The following is an 8,683-nucleotide window of genomic DNA, read 5'->3' as shown; positions in this document are numbered from 1 at the left end:
CACACACACACACACACACACACACACACACACACACACACACACACACACACACACACACACACACACACACACAGAGCATGAGAGCCAGAACTCTGTGTACAATCCCTGCCGGTGTACAGAAAGCATGCCAGTTCTTAAATCAGCATTCAGCTCATATTTGGTAGGGTGACCACCTCGTAGTCTGTTGACCAATCACAGTGTACTTTACTGGGTAGGAAGGGGCTAATCAAACGGGATCTCACAGATTTGTCTCTTTCTTTCTTTCTTTCTTTCTTTCTTTCTTTTTTCCATCTGTTCTTCCTTCCTTCCTTCTTTTCTTCCTTCCTTCCTTCCTTCCTTCCTTCCTTCCTTCCTTCCTTCCTTCCTTCCTTCCTTCCTTCCTTCCTTCCTTCCTTCCTGTCTTCCATTCTTCCACTAGGGGCGAGATATCTATCTTTCTTTCTTTGTTCCTTCCTTCCTTTCTTTGTTCCTTCCTTCCTTCTTTCCTTCCCTCTTTCCTTCCTCTTTCTTCTTTCCTTCCTCCCTGTCTTCAATCCTTCTCCGAGGGGTGAGATGATATGATAGTCGTGTAATAACCGGAGTTTGTGTGTCCTGCGGTTGTTGTGGTCCTGTCTGGAGGCCTGGTGAGGATGAATTAGAGAGGAGTTCTCTGCCCTCAGACACACACACAGCCGTAGACAGCCTCTCTACTTCAAACAGCTCTGTTCAAAGACAGCCTTGGAGGAGAACTCCAAAGTAACAATGAATAAGTCATCAAAACGGCGGCGTTTTTTTTCCTTTTTCCTTTCCCTACTTCTCTACATGTATCACCCCTCTCCAAAGTGGTCTCTCTCTCTCCTCTTTCCTCTTTCCTTTTTCCTTTTTCCCCTCTCTCTCTCTCTCTCTCTCTCTCTCTGTCTCTCTCTCCTCCTTCCCTTCTCTCTATCCAGGGTATCTTTTATATTGGTCTTTCCCACATTGACTGGTAGAACTCGTGATCCGGAACATTCTCAGGTCTCTCTGGGAAGCGGCTCACCTCAGATCTGGACAGTTGGACACTCAATGGGAAATCAAGAGAACCTTCTCTGTCTCTGCCACAAGATGAATCTTTCTCCTTCCTCACCGAACATCCAATGACATGGGAGTCCAGTAGAAGTACAGTACACCTGATCCCTAACCGCCAAGCATCCCGTTTCTGTATTTCCAGTTATCCCTTCATATCCTCGGTCTCAGTTTACCAATGCATTCATTTGAGTTGGATGTCAATTTGTGCAGAGCATCGACATCATCAGAGTATGGCTGCAAAGCAGCATGTTGGAATGTTTCTAAAAGAAGCTGTTCCCATGGTAACTGTTCCCAGGTCTGTCGAACGCATGTTTGTTTTGTTTTTTTGGGGGGGGGGGGGGAGTATTTTTAAACACAGCAACAAATATAGACAGGAATATTATCCATCCAATCTAAATGCAAAACCCAATCCACTTTGATGTCATACAGGGAACACCCACATATGAGTGACAGTGTTCAAATCCAAGGCTTTGATGGAAATGGATCTATCTAGAATACATTGTTGAGCCTTAATCCAATTAGAGCAGGATAATAACAACCCACACAGGGGGGCGGATGACGCACAACTCCATCGTGTTTACCAGATTCCACCTGTGTGGGTGTGTGTAGGCATGTGTGTGTGTAGGCATGTGTATGTGCACGTGTGTGTGTGTGCACATGTATGTGCACGTGTGTGTGTGTGTGTGTGCGTGTGTGTGTGTGTGTGTGTTGAGGAGTATGTACCAGCATCTCTGAAACTTGCCAGCGTGGGCACATGGAGTGTGTGTCCCTGCACATGAACATGAGTGTGTGTGTTCCTGCACATGTTCCCAGAGAAGATGTCTTGTTCTCCAGATACTCCTGTGTGAAGAATGAAGGTCTTCTATTGTGGATGATCCCATAGATACTGTACAGCTTTGATGACCGTCCATAGAAACACAGCAGATACGTGTTGATGCTGGAGACTGCTTAGTCATGAGCAGGTATAATGCTTCATAAGGAGCCTATTAAACGCCCGCGGTGTGTCAACTGTAGGAAACTGTACTGTACAATGAAAGTAACTTTTTCTGACATCAAAGGAGGCCTGAAAAATCATGTTGGGCTTTCATTTCCTGGATGAAAACGATTCAGCGGCATCTTCAAAGAGAGGATTAACTTAATAAAACATGAGGAAACAGAGGCTGGGAAATGTGCTGCTCAGGTATCAGTGGAGTGAGCGTACACAGGAGGCAGGGGGGGGGGCAGAGGGGGGGCAAAGGGGGAGCGGGTGGGGGGAGGGGGAGATAATCCAACACAAACGTACCTGGGTGTGAACAGATATACTGGAATCAGTGGAAGAAAAGTACGTCTCATGTCGCTTCGCGTCTTTACTTTTGAGACCCCCCCACCGCCCCGCACCCCCCCCCCCCCCCCATTTCACTCTCTCCCTCTCTCAGACAGGCAGACAGACAGATAGAGAGACAGACAGACAGACACACACACACACACCCACACACACACACAAAGACAACAATCCTACCACTACACTACTGTACAGTCTGTTATTCTCTATCTGCTGGTCAGTGTGAATGGAAAGAGTTCCTTTTCCTTGTATGGTGGTTCTTGTTGGGCGGCGAGAGGTCCAAAGAGGGCCACACACACACACACACACACACACACACACACACACACACACACACACACACACACACACACACACACACACACACACACACACACACACACACACACACTTCCCTCCCAGCCCCTCGCCTGTTAACAAGGCTGCCTGTCATGTTAACAAGGACCCTCCTCAATTACCCTCCATCAGACCGCATTCTAAAATAACCACTGAGCTCTTCCTCAGCGTGTTATTATTTAAAATGCCAAAGATCGCCGTTGCCATGGTGCCCGTCGTCATGGTTACAAACCACCACGCAGATGTGGAGGAGGGAAGAGGGGAGGACGGAGGAGGAGAGAGGGTCTCAGAGAGCTTAACCTCTGCATGTCTGGACATCCACTCCTGATAATTGGTGACTGGTCTTGGGGTGGAGGAGGCCGGGGCCTTTAGAGGACATTGGAGGGTTCAAAATGGCTGTTAACACTGTGTCACGGTAGGGACTTATTTCACTCAGTTAGCCTCTGTTCTCTCAGACAGCTGGGTTCAGAACCTTGGACAGGGCCCTGGGCCGGGCTCAGCAGACTCTTCACAAGCACAGTGACTTGAGTTTCTACGCTTCTCGGACTGCACAGACTTGAGAGGCAGGACAGGATTTAAATAGGAGAGATAAGTCTCATTCTTATTGAAGCTTACTGCACCTGTCACGTTGGAGACACCAAACTGAAGGGCTGCATCGTCTGTGGAAGCAGACAGTTGCTTTCCATGGCACTCATTATGCAGTAGAACACTTTCCGCTTCACCTAGGGGTTCCGAGACCTTCTCACTGCAGGTGAGCTGAGGTGAGCTGAGGTGAGCTGAGGTGAGGAAGACTAGGAGGGCCTTATACGGGCGTATCTTCTGATCAAGGATCAGCCTCTTTGATCATGATTCCCTCAGACCTGCCCCTCTAAAGAAGACTGATCAATACTTTGATCAATACTGGATCACTAGCTCTGATCTGATCTCTGCCAGCTGCTGGAGGCCGCTCAGGGCTCAGGGCTCAGGGCTCAGGGCCTTCCTTTCCTGGACAGAAGGCAAAGAGAGATTTTTTATATATTTTTTGTAAAACAGCGAATTTGACCCAATATGCCAATATTGTAAAAAGATTAGCAGCTAGTAGATTTTTACATTTTCCAATAGGAAAACATAAAACATAAGGTAGCTCCAACATAAGGTAGATCATAACCCTATTTGGTGGTCAGATAGGCTACTTGGTCGGTCAATATCATCGGTGTGTGTGTGTGTGTGTGTGTTGCTGTCCCATTGCAGTGTGTGTGTGTGTGTGTGTGTGTGTTGCTGTCCCATTGCGGTGTGTGTGTGTGTGTGTGATTGCCTGCGGCATACCACCAGCACTCAAGAATGAGTAAGGTGCATTCATAAACCCAAACAATATTAAAAGCTTTCAGATGTAATTCCACTTCCTTCCACCGTGCCAATGCTTGAGTGACTCATAATTGTGGAAGCTCATTCTGTCCATCGTCTCCCCACCTTTCTCCTTCCCTCTCTCTATCCCTCCTGAGCCTATACACTCTGTAAAATCTACATTCTCCACCTCACCATCACTGTCAGTGTTTCTATCTCCGTTCATTCCCTCTCCTTCTCCGTGGACTCCAGGGTAAAAGTGATTTGTGATACCGAGTGGTTGATTTGTGGGATTGGGAATCCGATGTCCTTCTGCAGTTGGCAGCTGTCCGCCAGTTCTGAGTAGCCTTCATAGATCAGATGAACGTACTGTGGTAAAGTATTTGGTGAGTGACCACCGTGACTCCTGAATGAAATGGAGCCTGACGTTTTTTGGCTCGACACACACCACAGCATGGGCTCTCTCCTCCAATCAGGCTCCTCTGTTCACTGCCAAGCAGCCAAAGAGGAACGTTTGTTACCGTGCGTGCATAATATTTGTGGATTATACTGTATGTGCAGTGTTATGTTTATGTGTGTCTGTGTGTGTGTTTGTCTGTGTGTGTGTATGTTTTCCCTTTTCATGTGTTATTGTGTGTGCATAATGTGTGTGCATTATATGTACAGGGTTATATTTATATGTGTGTGTGTGTGTGTGTGTGTGTGCATGTGTGTGTGTTTATGTATGTGTGTGTTTTTCCTTTTTATGTGTTATTGTGCATGCATAATGTGTGTGTGTGCGTACCATGTGTGTGTGCGTACCATATGTGTGTATAACAAACTGTCTGCCTGGGGTAGTTGTTTGTGTGTTTGGAGTGTGCACAGTATCTATTTCTGTGGTTGTGGTTATATGTGAGTGTCTTCAGGAATGAGCCAGACTCTATTACACTGTGGTCCCTCCCTCAGAAGCCGACAGCTGAGACAGAACTGCTTAAAGAACACACACACAGACACACACACAGACACAGACACACACACAGACACACACACACACACACACACACACACACACACACACACACACACACACACACACACACACACACACACACACACACACACACACACACACACACACACACACGCAGACACACACACACAGACACACACACACACACCTCTAGGCTGCTTAGTGAGCGCCGCAGTCTGTTTCTCAGACGCCCACACTACAGCCCGACTCTTATCCCACCTGCAGCCTCCAGGGTCCAGAGACCACCAGCCAGCCTATCCTCCCCAGGACACGGCCTTCTCTCCTGGGCACAGCCGGCAGTGAACCTCCCTCCCACCTCCAGACCTCCAGACCTGGCTGCAGCAGCCTCTCTCTGTGGTCCAGGCTTCAGCCGAGAGCAGGTGACAGTAGCCCCCCCGCTGTGTCTGGGATATGGAGCTGCCCTGCCTGGCCGCTGAGACCCCCACCACAGCCAGCTCCTGCTCTACGGACCCCCCGTACGACAACTACTGTCGCCCCCATGCCGAGAGAGGAAGAGACAGGAACAGGGAGAGGGAGAGGGAGAGGGGGAGGGGGGGGATCCGTCCGACTGTAACCGGAGCCCTGCTGGCCTCGTACCTCCCTGGTCCGGTCCCAGCGGTGGCTGTGGTTCCCACACTGGGAGGAGGGAGGGGGCAGAGAGGCGCTGACACAGGGCCAGAGCAGAGCCAATGCAGCTGGGGAGGCCTGGGGAGGCAGGGCTGGGACACGGGGCCGGGGACACAGATGGGGGGAGGAGGAGGAGGAGAGAGAGGGAGAGAGGAAACACAGGAGGAGGAGGAGGAGGAGGAGAGCCCCAGCCCAGCACACAGTCAAGAGGAACACCAGAGCGCTCTCTCCGTCTACGACAACCTCGACGCCACCACCCCAGCCGAAGAGGACGTCGCCATGGCCGCCACCACCGCCGCCTGTTTCCCTGAGCCCCAGTGCCGTCCGATGATCCGGGTCGCCATATCGGGTCTGACGTTGGACGGGACGGCCAGCGGAGACAGCAGCTCCTGGTCCTCCTGTGAGATCGTACTGGCAGAGAGCAGAGCCAGCAATGGACCGGACCAGGACCAGGACCAGGACCAGGACCGGGAGTCACAGCCGGACTCAGGAAGCAGCCCCTTCCACCAGGATGAGCCCAGGCCTTATCCACAGCCTCTGACCCAACCCCAGGCCCATTTCCTGGCTTGCCTCCCCCATCTCGACCCCCCTGTTCCCCAGCCCCTGGTGCCCCCTCACCCCCTGCAGGGCTCCGTCCCCCACCTAGGGGGTCTGCTCCAGCAGGCTGGCCCCGGGCTGCGGGTGCCCCCCCCCCTGCCCCTGGCTGACCCCTCAGCCAGCGCCCTGCGTAGCCTCCTCACCAACCTACAGCAGCAGATCGTCAGGCAGAGAGAGGAGTACGAGGCTCGCATACACAGGTAACAACGTGGTCCTCTGTGGCTCAGTGGGTAGAGCATGGCGCTAACAACGCTTAGCTTGTGGGTTTGATTCCAGCTGGGACCCTATATACTGAAATGTATGCACTCACTGCAACGTAAGTCGCTTTGGATAAAAGCGTTACCTAAATGGCATGTATTATTATATTAACGCTTATACAAGTACACAGAGGGGCACAAGGGTAAATATGCGTATGCGCACGCACGCACACACACACACACACACACTGTTTCAATATCTGGTATTTTGGTGGTTTGTTTTTGGAGGTCTTGGACCTTTAGTTCAGTGATGTTGATGTTGTGAGCTTTTCTATATATGTGTGTGTGTGTGTGTCTCTACGTAGTTGCTCCCCATTTCACCCCACATCCTGTTTAGTTTACTGGACAGCTATAAGAACTCTTTTCCTCTAAATGAAGACACTGCGTTTTACGTGTAGGTCCTTTTCCTGTCCGTTGAAACTAACTTTAACATCAACACTGTCATTGCTACGGTATAAACACAGAATTAACACCTTTTTGCCATCCTCATAACAACATCTTTTAGCCATTTTCTACAGCATACGTACATGTAGAGGCTTGTGTTCCTGCAGTGAAGCTACATTATGCTTAAAAACAGTGCAGGCCATGACGTTGAAGGTATGGAAATAGCCGTGGTCTGTTGTGGTGGGGAGAGGGCTAAATAAAGTAGTTATGCTGACCTAGACCCTAACAGAGATACATCTCTCTGATATACATAGAGAGGCTCAGTCTCGACCCCAGCCCGTCCTGACAGGCCAGCATACAGCCAGTAGCAACCACAAGCTAACATGATATCGTCTATACGTGGGGCATATACAACATTAAAACACTGCTCAAGTCTCAGAACTAACAGAGATGTGATATGAATTATCACTATGAATCACTCACTATGAATTGCGATGTGTTTGTCCACCGATTTCATACACCACAAATATTTTTTTATTTTTTTTTCCCCTCTTGTATCCTTTGTCGTTATTTGTCCCCTCTCCCACTCACCCCTCGGGTCCTATTCCCCTATCCCCCTCTTTTTTCCCTATTTCCTATTCCCCATATCCCCCCTATCCCTCTCCACTCTCTCACTCCTCTCCTCCGCCGTCTCCTTTCACTCCTCTACCCCCCCTCTCACTCTTCTCCTCCCATCCCCCCTCCTCTCTCACTCTTCCGCTCTCCTCCTCTCCACCCCGATTCCTTTTCTCACTCTCTCTCTGCCCCTCTCCCTCCCTCCCTCTCCTCCCAGTCTGGAGCAGAGGAACAAGGCCCTGGAGGCGGAGGTGTTGGGTCTGAGGTGTAACCTGGTCCAGCAGCGGCGCTGGTACTCTGTGGTGCAGGCTAAGATCGTGGAGGCGGAGACGGCGCGGGCGGCGGCTGACGTGCAGAACGCTGCGCTCCAGAGGGAGATGGAACAGTTCCTCGACACCTTCGGAGAGCTCAACAACGAGGCCAAGAAGACGGAGCGCATCGTCAGGAGCTTCTGAGAGAGAGAGAGAGAGAGACTCACCCGGGTTGCCTCTGCTGAGCTGATCTAGGGTCAGTTTAGCATCGTTCACACTCATGGTTAAAGGTCCAGTATGTCGATTTCAGCTTTAAAATGGTGCTAAAAGGCAGTGATCAATCGGTAGCCATCAAGGAATGAAAGAACATGATAAAGAACCTTCAGTGAAGAGCGTAAATAAAGCGCTTTCTAAAATCTGGTGTCGCGATCGGAACGGCCATTACGTACTTGTTTGAAAGGACTTGCACACAGTTGCCACCATTAGAACATGTAGCATGTATGTACATGTACGTTTTCATGTTTTTGTGTGGCCAGAGATGACTCCACGCTGCACCTTTAAGGTTCGAATTTGGAGAGGGTTAGCTGATCCTAAATCAGTGCCTAGGGGCAACTTGGGACATGTAGGGAGAGGCTGGAGGGGTCAGGGTGGGGGGGGGGGTTGAAGAGAAGGGAAGGACTACGCTGTTTCCAATAACACTAATAATACTCTTTAATGAGCTATCCCACACCGCTCTCTGGAGGGGACATTTGAGTACGATGTTGTCATCGCACTCGGGAGTGTTCCGGCCCCCAGGACTTCACAAGGTTGAACGTCGTCAGAAACATGGAACAACCACCGCACCTTGGCATATTCACAGCTGCTTGGAGACGTTTCAGAACGTGGGTTCATATAGATCCACCACTGTTGTACATGT

The sequence above is a fragment of the Argentina silus genome, assembly GCF_951799395.1.
Source record: "Argentina silus genome assembly, chromosome: 15".
NCBI classification, from domain to species: Eukaryota; Metazoa; Chordata; class Actinopteri; order Argentiniformes; family Argentinidae; genus Argentina; species Argentina silus.
Note: the sequence above shows the minus strand (reverse complement) of the source record.